The sequence below is a fragment of the Dermacentor albipictus genome, chromosome 3 (genome assembly GCF_038994185.2).
Source record: "Dermacentor albipictus isolate Rhodes 1998 colony chromosome 3, USDA_Dalb.pri_finalv2, whole genome shotgun sequence".
In the NCBI taxonomy this organism is placed as follows: Eukaryota; Metazoa; Arthropoda; class Arachnida; order Ixodida; family Ixodidae; genus Dermacentor; species Dermacentor albipictus.
Genome location: NC_091823.1, coordinates 160,754,858 through 160,776,000, shown reverse-complemented (window position 1 = coordinate 160,776,000; position 21,143 = coordinate 160,754,858). Strand labels below are relative to the sequence as shown.

The window sequence follows — 21,143 nt, the reverse complement described above, 5'->3', positions numbered from 1 at the left end:
CTGGAAAAAGAACGACGACGCATTGTAGATGTGTGCCTACAAAACTATTCTCAACGCGTTATATCGGAGGTGACAAAAAGGCCACTCAAAACTGTAAATAGAATCGTCCAGGCTATTACAAGGATGGAAGAATTGCGGATGCTCCCCGTAAAGCCCGGCAAAAAGTGACCATTGTTGAGGCGGCTTCAGCGAACCCGACCTCCACCATTCGAGAAATTAAGAACAGCCTCAGGCTGAGTGACGTCCCTGACATGACTATCAAGCGTCGCCTCTAGGCCCCAGACTAATTAAGAACGCGAAAAAAAGACCGTATTTTTACCCTCATCCCATATGAAAAACATGCTAAGTGACATATGTGATGAGAAGCTTGCTTCTGTTTATGTATATTGATTAAGCAGGCTGTTGACAAGCTGTAGACGGAACCAGCTGGAAAATGCTAAAGTTAGTGAAGTGCGCCTTCCTGCAATGCCGCCTCGGGCACTCAGTCACCTGGGTCTAGCGAACTGTACAGCAAAGCAAGCGGCGGTGCGCTCCAGCGCTGTAGCACACGACGCGAGGCACCTCCCCTGGGTCCGTGTGCGCCTGCGCCGCTTCGCTTCGATGCGCCGCCGCGCCGGACGCACTGGCGCACCGCGGAGCGCGGCCAGGGTGAGCCGTGTTCACCCTAAGAGTGGACGAGCCTGTACAGTCTCTGGTCAAAGTGAGTGCAGGCATGCTTACTCTCTCAGCAATGGCGACAATCAAACACCGTTTAGTGCTGTCAACACCATGTTTTCTATTTTCATTCTTTTCCCTAGATAAAAAAGAAGCTTGCGCAGGATACATGAAATCAGTGAGTTATAGCAAAGTAATACAATTTGATTGCGTTGGGCATGGCCCAAATGTCATTCACGTAGTGACAACCTAGCTAGCTAATGAACAGCCACATTACAAAGACAAGTGCATAGGCTAACAAACAGGTGCACAGTACCTGTATTTCATCTGAAAGCAAACCAAGATTATCAAGCGACTATAGTGATCTAGATTAAGGGGACGCAAGCGTTGAGGCCCCCTAGTACTTGAGGCCCCATCGATTGCATCTTCCTGATCTAAAGCTCTGTAAAAAGCTTTGCAATAAGTGCAGTGATCTTGTATGCGAAATGGTTCACGTAGTAAGTCGCTTTATATTTGCCTTTCTTAATCAGTAACTGCTTAGACATGTACACGACAATGAAATGAAATGCTGGTTCATATAGTGCACAATACACAAGTAAAGAACATTTGTCATGCCCGCTGTCACACCAATTTCAACATATAGTAGCTTGCAGGCAATGAATGCATGTTCATTGTGTCAGTGCAACTTGCGTCTACATCTAATGAAAGAAGAGAATGCCAGCATTGTAGACATTAGCTCATTATCACCACCTGCGAGGCAGCACAAGATAGTAAGGAAATGTTTCTTGCTATTTTTTATTTACATAACCAACAGACAGTTTCTTGGGTGGAACTGTGTGACGAAATCATAATATGTTCTGTGTAAATCTCCAATGCAGACATGTTGTATTATCCAATCACTTCATAAATATTCAGATGAATGCAGATAGCTCCAAAACACTGTGAAACAGAACGCAGAAATTTTCAGTTAAGAAGCCATACTGACTCACACTCTGTGCTGAACATAAAATAGGAAAATGAGCAGTGGTAAATTGGGTACACATTCTCATCTGTCCCACAAATCCATATATTGCAAGTAATCTTTTACTCGTTCTCATATTGCTTACAGTTGCACGACCCGTGCTGCAGCATCCTTTGTGGAGTAAAATAATCTTGCAAGCCACAGCTACTTCTTCACTCTATTAACATGTATTAGCCCTCAGGCTCTCCTGTATTTCTTCACGCATGCTACAATAGCATGGCTGTGCTCAATCATCTCTTTCCGTTCCACTGACGTGAACATGGCATATATTTGATACTAAAATGTGCTCTAAAGCATAACTGTTTATCATTCTTTAAGCCTCTGAGAAGTAAGGATGGATGTTGAGCCTTGGTGTTATGGCATTTCATAGGTTCTAACCCACCCTCACATTTCTAAACAAGCAATGATGAAATTTTATAGTCAAGCCATACCACTAGTACAACTGAGGAATTGCTTCCCCAGGGAATCTCACTGCCACCTCCCTTATTTCGTAAGTACTTAGACATGTTGACAACTTATTTATAAATATTCTCCAGATATTATTATTTTACACGAAACTTGGCTTGTTGCTGCTCAGGCTTTTCACCTCAAAAATTTGTTTCCGATTGTTTTCGATTGGATCGCCTATCCCGAGGCGGTGGTTTTGTTTAGTTTGTCTCATCAAAAATCTGTCATAGAGCTACTATAACATACCAGATAATGTCCACAGACTGTGAAATCTCAGCACTGGATGTAATACTGCTTGGTTGCACACCTTATTCTATAATTAACACGTACTTTCATGCTGGAGTGCAAGATATCCGCTATCTGGATACCTCAATTGCACGCAGTCCGAAGAGCATCCTATTGGTGGGACATTTTAATTCTCCTCATGTATCGTGAGGTTTCAGAACGGGCATTTGTGGCAAACACTTGTGGGATTGGGTCTTAACGAATCAGTTCTCTTGCTTAAATTCTAGAGCACATACTTTCGTACGGAGTCAGCCGCGATCTGCCCTAGATCTTACGTTTGCTACCTCGAGCATGTCTGCCACCTCCCGGAAGACTGTAGACTCCGGAAATAACAGTGATCACTCCCTATAATTTTTGAACTGCTAACCCCGTTAGCTAGTTTAGATAGTAATGTGCGCACTAATGTTAATTACGAAAAATTTTAAATGCATTAGAATCAGCTTTACACGCTCAGGAGGGCATGGAGAGGGATATTAAAGCAATGAGCTAATGTTCCAGTCTAAAACAGTCATCAAAAAAGGCTCAGTTTGTTGTGCAATCTACTAAGGGTGGATCGTATTGTCCCTGGTGGAATCCTGACTGCGAGCGAGATTTTAGACGTAGAAAAGCAGCGTGGAAGAAACTTTTATTCAACCAAAGTCCTGTTAACTGGGCTGATTATACATATATAGCTACTACATATAAACGAACAGTCTCAAAAGCTAAGGAGGATTATGATTCCAAGCACTACACATACCTTTCGAAGTCTTGCAATAAAAAGGCCCTGTTTAAGTTTCTTAGATCTCGTAAAGTTATATCGGCGTCTGTGAATATCGATTCTGTCATTCTATCAATAAAAGAAGTGTCTAAATCACTTCAGAAAATTGCTCAAGGACTTGCGCGACGTTTCAAACATAAATTGCACTTAGGCCTAAAGAAACCTCCCTTGGCAGACGACTCTGAAACAGTAACAGCGACAGAGATTGAACGCATTATTAGTTTGTTGCCAGCTTCAGCCCCCGGTCCAGGTGGAATTACAACAGGAATGATAAAATTTATTTGATTATGTGCCTCAGGACCTCCTAAATAGAATAAATTTCTCTCTCAAGAATGCATCGGTCTCAAGAGAGTGAAGAATAGCTAAAATTATTCCACTAATAACGAAAAAATCAGCTGGACATGATTTATACCACATAAGACCAATTTCTCTTACTTCCAATCTCGTCAAATTATTAGAAAGAGTTCTTCACCACCGTATAACAAATTTTATGCAGAATGACACCCTTCTCAGCCCTTGCCAGATTAGATTTCGTCCCGGCCACTCCATATGGTGCGCCCACGTAGACTTAGACAGGCGAGTTAAACTTGCTCGCCGCAAACGGGAGTACGCAGCTTTGGTGACACTAGATGTATCAAAAGCATACGACTCTGTAGAACATTGTATTCTATTCGATAAACTTTAGTCTACGAATTTCCCAAAACATAGAACCGCTTGGATCTATGAATTTATAAGAGATAGACCGTTTTTTTCTTACGAACACGGCATTTCGACGTCCAAACACAAGCAGACAAGAGGTGTACCACAGGGTTCCGTTCTTTCCCCTAGATTATTTAACATTTCCCTGAGCACAAGTCTTTTGTGTCCGGAAGTACATGTTTATGTTCACGCGGACGATATCGCATTTTTGACGTGCGCGAATAATATACATTCACTACAACAGTCGTTGCAGAATTACTTAGGAATGCTGGAGACATCGCTAGAGGGATTATGCATGTCGTTAAATATTAGCAAAAGTGCGGTATTAGTATTCCCATTAACTGCACAGGTGCATATAACTTTACAATACCGACAGGAAATCACTCCTCAAGTTGACGAAGTCAAGTACCTTGGTGTCATTTACGATGGCAAACTTACCTGGCGCAGTCACATTGAACATATTAAAACAAAGGCAGAACGAGCTGTACCTATGCTCCGCCGGCTCAGCCACCGTCACTCTGGACTACGCAGGGATACCTTACTGATGATCTACAAAATTTATGTTCGGCGCATATAAGAATTCGGCTGCGTGATATTTTCCGGTGGCCCCACCTACAAAAGTAAACCTCTCATACTTTTAGAAAGAGCAGCTCTACGGTCATGCCTTGGGCTACCCAGATTTGTTGCCAACGGTGTTTTATATCAGGAAGCTCATGTACCCACCCTAGATTGCAGATTCCGCATACTTATGGTTCAGACATTTTTAAAAATTCATGACTATTTAAAAAGACGTACGCAATATGCTATTATCACTGAGCCTTCTGAGTTTTTCCAAGTATCGGGGTCGGGATTCCACAGTCCTCAAATAGTATTCGTGCAAGCACAGTTACAAAATTTGGATGTGTCCATACGCCATGTTTACCACTCAAATGATACCTTTACAGAGCTCAACATTGAGTTCGAGGACATATTTCCTACTCATACTAAAATATTACCAAGGCGAGATATAATATCTTACATGGCCACCTACACCAGCTAACCACTGACAACGTAATAGCTACTGACGCTTGTGTTTGCAATGAGAAGGCAGGAGTGGGGATCTTCTCTGAATCTCTTCAATGGTCCTACTCCCTTCGCCTTCCCGACTTCACAGCTATATTTCAGGCAGAATTATTAGCGATTATATTAGCATTACGAAAACTCCCCCCAAAATACCCATTAGCTGTTATTGTGACCGACTCTCTATCTGTATGCACAGCACTAACTGCATCCTTAAATTCAGCAATTCAAAGAACATTTCGTTCGATGGTACCTCCGTACTTAGGAAAAAGTATGTTTGCTTTGGGTATCGGGACATCATGGGTTGCACTTGAATGAAATGGCCGATTCACTCGATGAGCATCCCTGAACGGCCCTATCATCTGTTTTGCCGACATCAGCTTATGTCACCGCGGCTAGGTACAGAAATTTCGCTATATCTCAAAATTCTGCAATATCCATGCTAACACCGTGTTCTGAATTCCACAATCTTGACTTCCCATGGAATATTAATTGGTGCACTTCAAGGCAATTGGGAGCATCTTTTACAAAATTGAGATCTCGTATACCTCCTCTAAATATTTACTTACACAGGTATGGTCTCGCTATGTCCCCTCTGTGTTCTTTTTGCAGGGTCCTGAAACTATCGAACAATATTTTCTCTCATGCCGCCGCTTGCTAAGGCAAAGAAAAATATAATACTCATTTGCCAAACTTGGCATATCGATAACCTCGCCAAGCATTCTTTCTTTTGGGGCGCCTTCACGGGGATCCAGCCAAGGGGATGCTTTTCTTGCAGTTTACAATCTTATTACAGAGAAAAAAAGAATACATTGCTGATTTTCTACAATAATCCATAGTTTCTATTATTTCATTTCTTTACGCTAAATTATTTTATCAAAATTCTCAACAATATTTTTATTGCAAGTCTAAATTACAGTTCTATCGTCCCACGCAGCAGTATTCAAATCTAGTTTCTCTGTACTTCTAACCTTACGGAAAACCGCCTGCTTCTTGGCCAATCCCCCATAGTGGGTTCGCGCCACTGTCTGGGACACAAGCCAAGACAAGACAAGAAAGAATTAGAACAGCAGCAACGACAAGCGAGCAGAGAGAAAAGAAGAAGCCGTCGATGCGTGGAAAAAAGCCTGTGCGGAGGAAGGAGTTCGCCAGTGCTCCAGGGGCAGGAGTGAAGTCGTCAGGCGCATGCTTTGTGCCTTTTACTGTACCAGGGCGACCTTCTAGGAGCGTTTTACGGCGTTCTCATGAACCGCGTTCTCATAATTGTACGCAGGAAGATGCCGAGCGACGTCGGGACATTGAAGCCGATGCACCGGGAGCAGAGGTGAAGCCATTGGACTTGATGTCCGGCGTCGAGAACTCTACCGTGCCAAGGCCACCCGCCCGTGTTCGCAACGTCGCAACCGGACCTACTCCTGCATTACTGGATCCCAGTTGTTCGCCTGCGGGAGACCAGGATTTTTCCTCAACAGTGCCTGCCTTCAGCACCGCTTTTATGCTTCGAGGGCGGCCTCAGTCGCCACCTTGAGCTCATCTCACAGCTCCACTGGAGAACATGAAACGGTAGGCCCTTTTTCACTTTGACACTATTTTTGGAGATTTAATTTTTTGTATGTGTATGTGCTTTATCAGTTTGTAGACTTTGTTTCTCTTTGTGCTGGATATTATTTAATTAATGGTTTGCAGTGCGGTAACGAACGACTTCGCCACTTCATGCGCTGAGACTGTGCCTCTGCAACGAATAATTAATTGAAAGAACCTCATCACACTTACTACGCCCAGCATTTTATAGAATTATCTGATTCTCCCAGAGCACCAAAACGCGCACATAGCGTTTTTGATCGCTTCTGGTGTATTTCAGAACATTAATAGGCTGGTGTGAGCAACCGGCCGTGTATGTGTATGTGTGCACGGCCTGCGTACGTGTTTGTGTGCGCCTTTTGTGTGTGCATGTTTCATAAACAATACCAGCGCTGTAGTTCACATGCCACTATAATTCTTAAGGACGCGCCTCCTTACGTTCAAGCTCTCTGAGGCGTATTATTCGCACGTAAGCCCGTTCTCCAGCCTCCCATCGCTCCGGCCTCCCATCGATAAACTCTAAATTCAGACGGCACAAAATAACGCGGTACATTGCAGAGATGAACCATGCCACTGGTGATTACGACGATAATAATGAAAGTGATGATGATGTATTAGGATTCTCTCCGAAACGGGGTGGTGACAAATAGTCACCTAGCCTACTAGCGTTAATCAAATAACCTCTAGAGGTTTATCAGCCAAGCATTTTTTTTCTTTTTAACGTTTTCTCTCTTCCATAAATCTTTTATCTATACCTTGCATAGTTCGTTATGCCTGTAAAAGATCCGGCCCTAATAATTCATTCACTGTATTTTTCACCAATACTCCGCGCTTCGCCTGTTTATCTCTCATCCTGACCAGTGAATACTTACAACCTCTTTAAACCGCAGCGCTTTTGGAAGGTAGACGTTTCATATGGGTTTCCTTTTGCATTCCAGCAGATCGTGCTTGCATGTGCTGGATGTGCTTGGTGATAAGTGCTGCAGCATACTCAAGCCTCATCTTGTTCCAAATATTTGCTCCGCTTTGTTTTTATTCTTTGGCAACCTGCTCGGGCCTCAAATAGCACGATACGGCCTTTGTGTTATATCATAGATTTTATTTCTCGTTCCTTTCTTGCAATTCTAGTAAATCACCAGGTTATCTTTGTTTCCGTCTCTCTGCGTCTGATTTACTGTCTCTGTTTTTCCCACACCGTTTCTATTATTCCCGGTCGTCAATTACGCTTTCAATCACCCTGTACCTGGTTGCCAAGTTTCTTGAGCTCTTCGTCCATTTTGCGTCCACGCCTTTGAGGCGCACATATTTAAGCGCTTTAGCCGCCCGTTCATTGTCATATGTTCCTGAGTCTTCCTTAGAAACTGCTTTCTTTATGTGTATCTCTGGCGTCAAGGAGGCCCAACCAATGTCGCCGCGCACTACCTAATTTGCAGTTCTCCTACAGGCCCCGAGGCCAACTGGCCTACCGACCTCTGGTCAGCCTATAACTCCGACACATATGATTTTTTTAAGCACCGAATGTCATTTGCGAAAGTTCGCCCTGGCATCATTGCCTCCTTCCAGATTTCTCGCACTACCTCATATATATTGCAGCCCAAAGTGTTGTTTTTTCATTATTGCATTCTCCCGCTTCCCCTTCATTCTTCTGTCTGACTGTCTTAGTGGACGCTTGAGTGTGCTGCATTTATGTATACATCAAGGTATGCGCCAATCTACATTGCTTGATTATGCGTATGTCTTGCTATTGAATTGATATCACGTCCTAGCTCGTCCCTTGAATAAACATCAGAAGTACCGATTTCTGGGTGCTGAATTAGAGCGCTATTTGTCACTAAACTGCAACACATATTCGCAAGTCTCTGCAAATGTCTTGCGCCGTCCGCTAGTAGCAGTATATCGGCCGCATACATTAGCTAGGGACCTTCTGTTACACTCTTCGCAAATTATGGATGTAATGAAAATTTGGCTGACTCTTAAGACTGCTTACGTGTGGGAATGCGAAAGCATTATAGTCGCTTTGGTGAAATGTATATTTAAGCTCCTTCCTTGTCCGCACAAGCTTTCGCCTGCGTTCTAATTGTGCCTCGGTAAGGCCAAATGATAACGCGACAAGCGTTGCAACACGCTCGCTTGCGCGCGAGGAATTCATAACTCCAGGGAGCGCTCAGCGAAGTGCCACCAGAGAATATTTCTTTTTACCTTATGCGTTCATTTTAAACACTCATGAGGGGCGCCCAACTGGCTGCGCCGTCACGTGCCCAGAGGCGCACGCACTACGCCACACGTTTATTCAGCCAGATGGCTGCGACCTGATCTGTGCAATGACGCAAGCACTAGGCACACATTTAGAGGAAGTTTATTCTTTCTTTCAATATGCAAAAGAAAATGATGCCAGAGCTCAAGGCATATAGCCTGACAAGGGCTCTTGCTCCAGATGAGCATTTCAAGTGGAGAAAGCGCATATACAAGAAATGAAATGTGATGATATTTGATGGTACATATAGACACAATTTGTACAATTAGCTACAAAGTAGTAATGTTAATAAAGAGAGTAAATATAATAGCGGAAATTTACAAATGTAAAGCAATATGCACAGGTACGGCGTAAATGCACTCTGGTACATGAAAATACCGAGAACCATAATTTTCGCTCAAGATAACTCAAACAATTATTTACACAGCTTTTATTTCACATATAGTGCATTCATGCATAAACTTAATGAATTCCAAACGCACAAAAATGAAATAGAAGTAAAATTTTCATGATAACACATAAGAAAACCTCAAATTTACGCAGTATCGTAATCTAACCGTCACCTTCTAAAATGTTTTTATTGATGTGTCCATTTAAAGCTAATTTCCTGCCCTATTCGATTTAACAAAATGGGAATTTGACAGTTCACATGCTGTCTACATAATAAGTTCTAATTTTCGGTGTCCTTAAGATGTTTCTTCTCTGGTGTAGGTTTAATTGAAGCAATTTCCTATAATTGATTTTGATGTGCTCTATTATTTTAAATGTATATACCTGCGTTACGCTTAGTATTTCAGGCTTAAGAAACAATTGAGTACATAAGCCCTGCGGCTGTCCATTATAGTTTTCAAAATTTCGCAGTACCCATTTCTGTAATACAGTAATTTTAGATAAATTCTGGTTTCTTGGGGTATTCCATAATAACCAGTATAATAATCTGGAATGAAATAGTCTGTAATAGAGCACCTTCATTAGCCACAATGGCAGCAACTCACTAAGGTTAAAGAGGCAACCAACAGCTTTACAAAGTTCTGCCTTTAACGTTTCAGCGTGTGTGTTAAAGCAGGTATTACTGAAACCTGACACCTAAAATTTTCTGGGCCTCTCCCTCCAATACTTTACTGTCATTAAATAGTCTTATTATGTGTTCCTTAAAACGTTCATTTCTGGCCCGAAAGTAATATATCTTGTTTTATTTACATTTAATTGTTGTTAGTTCTTACATAGCCAAATGGATAATGCATTTAAGTACTCATTGGCTAACTGCTGTATATGCGAAAGTGTTTTGGCGACGAAAAACACGTTAGCATAATTAGCATACAAAATTAAACTCTTGCAATTTGGCACTTCAACTGGGTCATTTATGTATAAATAAAAAAATAGTGGCCCAAGTACTCATCCTCGCGGTACCCCTCTGAATATTTTCAATTTTTGCGGCACATCACTTTTGAAAGTTGCATACAATAGCCTGTCTGTTATGTAATTTTTTATTAGGTCAAGTACAATTCCTCGTCCCGCATGCCGGTGTCCCGAACTACGCGGATGATGTGCACTCCGGCCTCACTGATTAGGCTTAACTCCGGTTTCCGCCGCTACTTCAAGTGCCGACGAGATGCCCCGGGGACTATCGTATGTGCTGGTCTGCCTCTGAAGGTGGATCCTTCATGGAGTACCCGGTACTGCCATGAGAAGCTGCCGCAGGTCCAAGGAGCCTCGCTCGAACGAAGCTTAGGCTGACGGCCACACCCTAGCTCGGCAGCTTCACGGACTTGACCGAACCTCCATGGCTCCTGTCGCCAGTGCGATGCTGACGCTCCGACCTTCTTGGCCAAGAGCCACGTCGATAATCCCAGCTCAGCGCCGCTTCATCCCGATCACAGCTCACAGCTCCAGATCATGCACTTCCAGGACCCGTACCGTTCGGACCGATACGTGCACATCGTCCTTTCTTTCCTTTCTCCGCCGCATGCCTCTTACAAATGAACTCCTTTACAGGCGTCATCCGATGCAGCCACGTAGGCTACCACTTCTATGACGATATTTTCCCTACAGATCTGTGAAACCCTGACGTATGCACGTGCTCGCCTCGGATGGCGTTGCAACAACAAGAATGTTCTGGGAGGAGTTCGTGCACAACGCGTCGTCGAGCACCTGCTCCGCTGTTATGGAAGACGTCTTGGCGAGCGCACGCTTGACTATGATAAGGTCTCTCTTCTTAACATTCAACCATCCAGGAGGGCGTATAATGGTCTCAAAGTGATCCCTAGGAAAGTTCGGGATACTGGAAGCTTCCACGACTCATCTCAACACTTTGTGTGGGGCGGCAGCGCGGGCGCGAACATTTATCTCTTGCTTTTTCTTAAGTGGGCGCGTTAGAATCGGACCGCTCGGCATGCTTCTTCGTGCTCCCGACTTCTATCCATATGAGCACTCCGCTTCCTCCGGATTGATTTCCATGCTTTCTACAACCGAGGTATTGAGGTTGGAGGCCATTCTCTCGCTCGACCACATGTTGGGCCTAAGCTCGCCGCCCGCCAGACCCCACCCTATTGCTTTTCACCATCAGAACGGTCGTGCTAGAGGAACTCCAGAGGGTGTTCCCAAGATCCCAGCCCCAGGTTGCTTCGATCGCTGACGTCGTGAGAGAAGAAATCCAGTGGTCACTGGAACTTCCCGAAGGCAAGCCGGAATCATCACAGGTCCAGCCTGAAGCGAAGGCCTACGCCGCCGGCGCCGCGCCATCAAATTAACCCTCCGCTCCCGTACCAGCGCGCTGTAACGACGCAGTTAGAGTGGCGGTGGTGCTGTCCGTCGCCCCCACCGCCAGCTCGCCCACCCATCGTCCAGCGAACCTACGGGAGGAAGAGAGACATCTGGTGCGCTCCTTACCACCATCCGTTCTGCAACCACTGCGGAGAAATGGGTCATGCTTACCGGCGATGCCCATACCGGGAGATGGGACCGCGAGGGTTCGCCGTTAACCCGCCCCGAGCACAGCTTGGCGAACATCATCATCATCATCATCATCATCATCATCATCAACAGCCTGGTTACGCCCACTGCAGGGCAAAGGCCTCTCCCATACTTCTCCAACAACCCCGGTCATGTACTAATTGTGGCCATGCCGTGCCTGCAAACTTCTTAATCTCATCCGCCCGCCTAACTTTCTGCCACCCCCTGCTACGCTTCCCTTCCCTTGGGATCCAGTCCGTAACCCTTAATGACCATCGGTTATCTTCCCTCCTCATTACATGTCCTGCCCATGCCAATTTCTTTTTCTTGATTTCACCTAAAATGTCATTAACTCGCGTTTGTTCCCTCACCCAATCTGCTCTTTTCTAATCCCTTAACGTTACACCTATCATTCTTCTTTGCATAGCTCGTTGCGTCGTCCTCAATTTGAGTAGAACCCTTTTCGTAAGCCTCCAGGTTTCTCCCCGTAGGTGAGTACTGGTAAGACACAGCTATTATATACTTTTCTCTTGAGGGATAATGGCAACCTGCTGTTCATTATCTCAGAATGCCTGCCAAATGCACCCCAGCCCATTCTTATTCTTCTGATTATTTCCGTCTCATGATCCGGATCCGCCGTCACTACCTGCCTTAAGTAGATGTATTCCCTTACGACTTCCAGTGCCTCGCTGCCTATTGTAAATTGCTGTTCTCTTCCGAGACTGTTAAGCATTTCTTTAGTTTTCTGCAGATTAATTTTTAGACCCACTCTTCTGCTTTGCCTCTCCAGGTCAGTGAGCATGCGTTGTAATTGATCCCCTGAGTTACTAAGCAAGGCAATATCATCAGCGAATCGCAAGTTACTAAGGTATTCTCCATTAACGTTTATCCCCAATTCTTCCCAATCCAGGTCTCTGAATACCTCCTGTAAACACGCAGTGAATAGCATGGCTTGGCGAACGACCACGCGATATCGCCGACTACCTCGCCGCTACTAAGTGGAGCCTTCGACGACCGTCCAGTTCACCGTCACCAAGCCGCTACCTGTCGCCGCAACGACGACCATACACTGGCCCAGCCCGGGCCTGCTCCATTAGTCCATATCCAGAAAACTGAACGCAGAAACCGATGGAGGCGCAAACGCGACGCAGTCGTGATCCGACGCCAACACTTAACTACAACGCAAAACAAAGAGCCACCGATCTCGACGTGCTTCTCGGCGGCCACCCAGTCACAATCTTAGTAGACACAGGAGCCGACTACTCGGTCATAAGTGCACCCATTGCCACCCCCTTGAAGAAGGTTAAGACAGCATGGGAAGGCCCTCAAATTCGGACCGCTGGAGGACACCTAATAACGCCGACTAGAATCTGCACAGCAAGAATTACAGTTCAGAACCAGACCTACCCTGCCACCTTCGTTATCTTCCAACAGTGCTCACGAGACGTCATTCTCGGCATGGATTTCCTGAACCAACGCGGTGCAATCATGGACCTGAAGTCGAAGTCGATAACGCTGGCAGAAGACCAAGCGATGCTGCCGGAGAGCTGTCGTTGTCACCACGCTTTGAATGTGCTCGAAGATCAAGTCAGCATCCCGTCCCGCTCAAGAATTGTTATTGCCGTCGGCGTCATCGAGGGTGACCAACGCCTACTATTCGACCGCGAAATTTGTGTCGCAAGAGGGATCGCTCGACTTCACGGAGAAAAAACGAAAGTGTTGCTGGCGAACGTCAGCCAGCAGTTCAAGGACACCAACAAGAGCACGACGATCGCATATATCACGGAAATTCTAGAAACCAGCAATGCGTTTGTCTTCTCAGACTCTGCCGCATCTACCCCGACGTCCATGGTTCCCGAACCACACTTCGTCATAAATCTAAGTCTCACCATGATCAAGCAGGAGCAGATCAGAAGTCTGCTTCGACGATACAGACTCCACGTCATCGAGGATTCGACGAACACCAGTCGCAAAACATCGCATAATAACCAAGGAGTGCGCTCGAGCACTCCGCCAGAGCCCTTACTGAGTTTCGACGCGAGAACGTGAAGCTATAAAACATCAAGTCGACGAAATCCTGCTTGACGACTTCATCCAGCCGTCTAAAAGCCCGCGTGCATCTCCTCTCGTCCTAGTGAAGGAAAAGGACGAAAGCCTACGTTTTTGCGTCTATGCTACTGCCAAATAGATGTCGACGAGAGAGAGCGCAAAAACACCGCCTTCGTCTCGCCAGACGGCTTCTGCGAGTTCAAGATTATGCCATTCGAACTGTGCTGGGCGCCTGCAATGCTGCAGCATGTCATGGACATGATGTTAGCAGGGTTGAAGTGGCAAACCTATCTTGTTTACGTGGATGATGTCCTCGTTTTAGCCAGAAATTTGAACGGTCACCTTAGGCGGCTTGCGACAGTACTAGAGGCCAAGAAGTCTTCATGGCTCCCTCTGAAGCCGCAAAAGTGCCGCTTCTCTTACAATGAGCTCCTGTTCCTGGACCACGTCTTCAGCAAATCTGGAGTCCGCCCCGACCCACAGAATACAGCGCCCATCACAAAGTTCCTGCAGCCCATCGATAAGAAGGCAGTTCATCAATTCCTTGGCATGTGCGCCTACTATAGGCGCTTTGTCAAGGACTTTTCATGCATCGCTGAGGCGTTGACACATCTAACTAAATGTGATGTCGAGTTCCAGTGGGAAACGCCGCAGGCCGACACATTTGCAGAACTCAAACGTGCATGTTGTCACCACCGGTATTTGCGCTCTTCGACGAGTACGCCGATACACAAATTCATACTCACGCCAGTAGCCTACGCCTCGGTAATGTTCTAGCCGAGAGGAAAAACAGATTTAAACGGGTGATAGCTTACGCTAGCCGCTCGCTGTCAAAACCAGAAGGCAATTTATTCTACGACCGAAAAGGAATGCCTCCCCATCATTTGGGCTACATCAAAGTTTCACCCTTATCTATATGGCAGGCCATTCAAAGTCGTGAGCGACCATAATGCGTTGCGTCGGCTAGCGAACTTAAAGGAATCTCCAGGACAGCTGGCATGGTGGAGCCTCAGCCTACAAGCATATGACATCAGTGCAACCTACAAATCCCCACGAAAAACACTGATGCCGATTGCCTATCACACGCCCCTATTGACCTGCCGCCGCAAGATGACGAGGATGACGACGCCTTTCTTGCAACAATAAGCACGGAAGACTTCGCTGAAAAACAACGAGCAGACCCGGAGCTAAAAAGTCTTGTCGAGTATTTGTTAGGTCACACCGACATTGTCCCTAGGGCATTGAAGCGGGAATTGTTTTCTTCACTAGTAGGTTGTTTTGAAGCGAGAACGAAGAACTTATCACCAGTCCGCGCCAACTACCTTCTTCTTGTTCCCTTAGCGATGCGTCCAGAAGTACTGCACGCCCTGAATGACGATGCGACCGCTGGGCAGCACGGATTCTCCCGGACGCTGTCGAGGATACAGGAAAGGTATTACTGGCCGCGCCTGATCGCCGACGTCGCCAGTTACGTCAAGACGTTTCGAGGCTGTCAGCGACGCAAGACACCACCGGCAAGGCCAGCGGGATAACTACAGCCGATCGCGACGGACTTGTTGGGATCCTTTCCGACGTCAACAACCGGAAATAGTGGATCGTCGTGGTGACGGACTACGTCACCCACTTCGCTGAAACAAAAGTTCTGCCGAAAGGTAGCGCAACGGAAGTGGCAAAATTCTTCGTCGAGGACATCCTGCTGAGACATGGCGCCCCAGAAGTCCTCATTACCGACCGAGGAACGGCCTTTACAGCGGAGACCACCCCAGCCATTCTGCAGAACAGTCTGACAAAGCACTGGAGGACAACGGCCTACCACCCACAGACGAATGATCTTGTGGAGCGCCTGCACAAGACCCTCGCCGACATGCTCGCAATGCACATGGACGTCGAACACAGGACCTGGGATGCCGTCCGGCCGTACGTATCCTTCGCTTACAACACGGCTGTGCAAGAAACAACACAGTTCATCCCGTTCAAGCTAGCTTACGGAAAGAAACCGCCGACGACTCTTGACGCCATGCTGCCGCACGTCACCGACGAAGACAGTCTTGACGTCGCCCTCTATCTCCAGCGCGCGGAAAAGGTCCGACAGCTCGCCCGCCTACAGATCAAGAACCAGCGGCGTACCGAAAGCCGACACTACAACCTCCGATGACGCTTCGTCGACTACCATCCCGGCGACCGTGCTTGGGTTTGGACCCCGACACGCCGACGAGGACTCTGTGAGAAACCATTGGGACGCTATTTCGGACCCTGCAGGATGATCTGCCGTATTGGCTAGCTAGACTATGAGGTCGTGCCAGAAGGCATTTGGCATTCACATCGGCGCTGAGCACGATCTGAAACGGTCATAATGAGCCCGATAAGAAGCCCTTTACGCACGCTGACGAACTTCCTTATTTTGTTGTTTCTTTGCTACGGGTGTTTTATTCGTTGCTTTCGATTATTTGGAGCGTCGGCTCGATGCTTTTTCAGAGGGAGAAATTGACACGTGTACTTATTCATTTTTATTGGGCGACATGTTTCACCGCCTAACAAATGTTGTCGCACAGCGCAAGACGCGCCTGCATGTATCGGAAGTTTCTGGAATGTTATCGACCGTTCCATCTGCTGTCTGTCACAGAACCTTGTGTAATATTATTGCATGTATGCGCGACGCGAATAGTGTAGAATTTTTTGGGAGACACGCGGGTTCCAGCGATTACATTGGAACATTTCACCACTGCGGTATAAAAGACGATGCGCTTGACCCGTTTATTAGATTTTGACAATCGCCGACTCTGTTCCCCGCTCTTGTATTGCTTTAATTAGGTGGAACTTGCTTTTGAGGGAATAAGATGGCCCAATGAAGATTCCCTTTCGCCATTTATAGTTTTGCTACGTGACAATGTGAACAATGGGGAAAGTGGAGATTTAATGTGCCTTCAATAAAGAAAGGGGCATACATCTCTGTAAATAAAGGAGACAGATGAATACTATTCTTGGTTTTATGTTAAAACATTAAATTGCACACATGCTATTCCGAAAGCAGACTCCAAATCAGGGGGACGCACAGTGGGAGACGTAGACGCAGCGATGTCAAAAACGAAGGGGATGCATGACGCTTGTTGAGAGAAGGGCGATGGCAGGGGTGTGCGTAGAGACCTACTGTACATTTATAGCAGCATTTAGATTCTGTGCCTCTTGCGTCCTTTTGAGACAAGCCCATAAACACCTAGTGGCAAACACCCAATGGCTGAAAAAAATTAAAGGATCAACCAATTATTAATCACTGTTCGAATAAAGATCGGTGAGCTTCAGAGATATATGTGCACCAACATTGTAAGTTCGGGTTTTATGTAGGAACCATGGTGGAACATATCCATTCTGAAGAATTGGCCAAGAACTGCCACAAACGCATTGACACCTGCTCAGCGGCCAATTCCAATAAAACTAAGCAAATCGAAATAATTCGTTCAGACATAAGACTTCCATTCCGATAAATGATCAGTGTGATTTGCAGATGCCTCTGAGCCGACATTATATGTTCAGGTTTTATATATGACATTCTTTTGTGCAGCACAGAGGTGCGCTGACTTCGTCAGCAGCATGCGTAATACCAGCCCGTTCTCTGGTCTTTTCATTCAAGTAGCTTAACATCTTTGTTCAAGTATCCATAGATATTGCGCCAAGATAGCCGTCGATCCTACAGCATGAAACCGCAAGGCGGTCGCCCGAAACCTGAGTAAACAGGGAAGGTATGTCTTGCCTTTTAAGAAAACAATTGCCTTACTTTCAAGTAGCAGTCTGCCTTCGTACCTAGACAGATCTACAGCATCTGAAGATACTCGAGCGCAGTCGCATTCATAATAGCACAGACCCATTTGTTCGATGACGACTAGCTCTTAACAGACGCTTTGTGATTTGTGAATACGTTTAAGCAGCGCCCGGCCGGCCAACATGTAGCATTCTCAGCGTGAGAGAGAAATACCATAGGCTACATCCGTCGCACATGCCATTATAATTTAATTGGGCTTAATGGTGAACTCATCGCGCATGGGCACCGCAGCACGTGGCTTGTCCACCACGTTCTTTTTTGAAGGCACAGCGATTCAAAATTACGTTGTGTTCACTTTTTTGAGCGAAGCGCCAAACGGCACATGTGTATAATGTTAATCGCCAAATATTAAGCACGTCTTCCACGTCCGAAGCCCTATGCTTTCTCTTTTACGCATTGAAGGACCCTTTGAATAAAAAAGAACAAGATGTCGAAACACAGTTACTCCTATCGTTGCCTAGTTGCCTGACGAAGTTTTCAACCATCTGTTGCAGGAGGTACTGGACAATGTACAGCTACGGTGTCCATCTTACACCATGTGCTGCCATGATGTGACGTACCAGTGAGTCCCAGCATGACTTCATCTGACGTGAGCATGCAATCTCGATCAACAATATTCTGGCTACGTATCAGCTTTTATTCGTTTCTCAATTGTTCCCAATTTTCGCCGACGCTTAAGTCTTTGAAAAAACATTCATGGGAATTGAATAGTCGCTGATATACGATAAAATATATTTTAAGTTTTTTGTTAGAATTAATAGATTCGCAATGAAACCCCGTTACCCTCAGTAACTTCGTGGTGATTTCATTCACAAGGACCGAATAAGATAATACATTTTAAAGCGGTAATGATGAACACAAATGTAGTACATCTCTGGCCAAAAATGGGCCCCTATTTGGGACGCCGTTCTCTCACTCGTTAGTAAAATGCAAATATGCTCGTGCCCCAAATGTGGAACATGTAAAACTTACACTGGTTTCTTCTCAAGGTTTCAGATCACAACATCGCAGCTCGCCAGAGCTATCGGAGCCTGGAGGGGAATTCATATCGGCACTGTTTGGATAGCAAACGAACATGGTCGAGAAAAGCCGTGCATCACCTACCGCTGCTGAGGGCGCACAAACAACGGAAGTTCCAGCATCCAGGTGATCGAATTCCACACGAATTTGGTTCCACTGCCGGGACGAAGATGAGAGCATTGGAGTGCTTCGAGCTGGACTGCGCCGCTGGGGCTCAACCGAATTTATCCTGAGCGCTGGATTTTGGTCAGCTGAATCTAACGCACTCTGACAGAGTGGTCCAGAGTGCTCGAAAGCTAGCAACCGAATATACCATAAGACACCGCCAATAGTTCGACGGAGGTCCTAACTACACTACTGAATAACTAACTGTGTAGTTTGTTAGTGCAAACGATGGAGCGTGCGTACGCGTTAAACACTGCTGCACCGTACAGTTCCCACACTGTAGGCCCTAAAGTTTAAAATAGAGAAAGAACCCGTGCATATCACGTGTACAGGTCACACTATGCGATGTTTCCATCCTTCACTAAATTCCACTAGATATATTCTCTCCCGTGTGCAGCAGCATGCACACCCATGAAATTTATTATGTACACCAAGTTCTATACTTCCCACACGTTTTCTATTATGAAAACACAGTGCGTTTACGCTTGCAACGCTCGCGCTCACAAAGGCGATCTCTGCTCTACGCGTGCTCATAGATCATCGACATCGCGCATCTCCACATGATATGTTTTCGTGACGAAATTCCTGCACGTAGGTAGATTTTTTCTTTATATACGGCACTGTGCGTCCGCCAACACAGTCGCAATAATAACTCGGTGTAACGAGTGTAATGCACCAGGATATATCTCACTGATGCATCAGCGCAGTTTTATCTAGCAGCAATTGCTTTAGAATGTAATTTTCAAATATTGATTGAAGTTTACCTCCCAATTATGTTTTCCAATAATATCAGAGACTACGACTCGCAGTAAGTATTTGATATTTTCTGCATCACATCTCAGGTATGACAGAAAATGTCGCGATTAAGGCTTAGTATTGATGTCTGGAATTCCTAACGGATGACTGCTTCTGCTGAATTCAGAAATATAATGTTTAGGCGATTCGTAATGCTCAACTCTGCGTTATTTCTGTAGGTCGGTTCACATTTTGTTACTATTATGGTACAGCGTTTTCGCAGTTCAATATTTCTACAAATGTTATTTGTATGGAGTAACGCTGTCAACTGATGCATGCGAGTTGGTATTTCCGTTTGCTAATCTATTTTAATGCGGTAACCAGCAGTATTCTATCACTGTCATGCTTTCGTTATCGCAGTCCTTCTCATATCGCCGTTTTTTCTTGTATTCAGAGTATCTTTCACTTTGCAAGCTCAACGAAAAAAAAAATATCAGGTTCTGCGAATGACGCAAAGGTGTATATTGGAAGGAGTGATTTCATTCCGTTCAGAGAGGCTTAACCCTAAACCGCTGCACCAATAAAAGCAAATATTCGAAAGGGAATTTTTTTCACGCGTGCTGTATTGCAAAGAGCAAAAGCTAAAGCTCCCGCGAAAACTTTCGGTTATTTTATGTTCTCTTAGCTCAGGAAACGATAAATCTCACGTCCCTGGGGCCTCAGGCTGTCAGGTTCTAGAAGCAGAAGTCATGAAAGATGTACATAGTGAAAGTAATAACCGCAATTGCATTACAATTATGGTGGATGCTTAGAACTTTCTGAGAACGTGAAGACTCGTCTTGCACGTGCGGCAGCGACCTCTCTCCACCAGTTCTCCATTTCCAGAACGACCGAGTCACATTGGGGCCGCAGGTTGCTCTCGTCGAGCCGCTGCCGCAGATTAAGGATAGCCGCTTCCTCCCGATGGCGGTTAACACGAGCGGCATTTAGGGCTGCTCTAGCCTCTTCCGCCATCGAGTGGTTTCTCGGTCTTCCCCGCGCACGACTAAAGCCTGGTGCGTCGTCACCCATAGCGATGCGGAATGGAGCTCTGTGGCCACGCGGCGACGTTTACAAGGCACGCGAGGGTGCTGCAAGCGTGCTGCCGCCGTGTCGACAACGTTTTACGGGCGCCGCCGCTGACATTTCCGTCCTCCTCCGTCGCCCTTTCTCAGAACCCTCCTCCGGCGCTTCTGTTTTCCTTTCCCGACGTGCTCCGGTTTTGTGTACCTCACAATGCGACCCCTGAAACAGAGACATCTAAGGCCTTCGCCTTAAAATTTAGCGTTTAAAATAGGCTTGCATTTCCGAGTACATCCCTAGGCGTTGAGATGTCGAACTATTTTGCGTAAGTGTTGCTACTATTAAAATTCTTTCAAATTTATTTTTTCGTGCATTTTGCATCATCAGAGAAAATCAGCGTTTCGACTACAACGAAGACGACGCCTAAGACGCCAGCTGTGACTGTACCCTCCAATCCTTTTCCCATCGGTACGTTTGGCACACAGACGTTGTCATATGTATGTGGCCGCTTTAGTACGTCTCGCAAGAATAGCGGCCACTAATCACGTCTCCAATAATATTTTGACTTGTCAACGTTCACGCACTT

At 45.8% G+C, this 21,143-nt stretch overlaps 1 protein-coding gene across 5 annotated transcripts in view; it reads left to right on the top strand.

Moving 5' to 3' along the window:
• The window catches only part of LOC135905187 (uncharacterized), a 260,327-nt gene that overhangs the window by 13,738 nt on the left and 225,446 nt on the right, over nt 1-21,143 (top strand). For 4 of the 5 annotated variants that reach the window (XR_011512957.1, XM_070536240.1, XM_070536237.1 and 1 more), the window contains 3 exons: nt 6,196-6,485; nt 18,070-18,164; nt 18,565-21,025. The gene's annotated coding sequence lies outside the window, so the exon portion shown is untranslated. The remainder of the gene's footprint in view (nt 1-6,195; nt 6,486-18,069; nt 18,165-18,564; nt 21,026-21,143) is intronic. The other variant, XM_070536239.1, reaches the window with a different exon arrangement.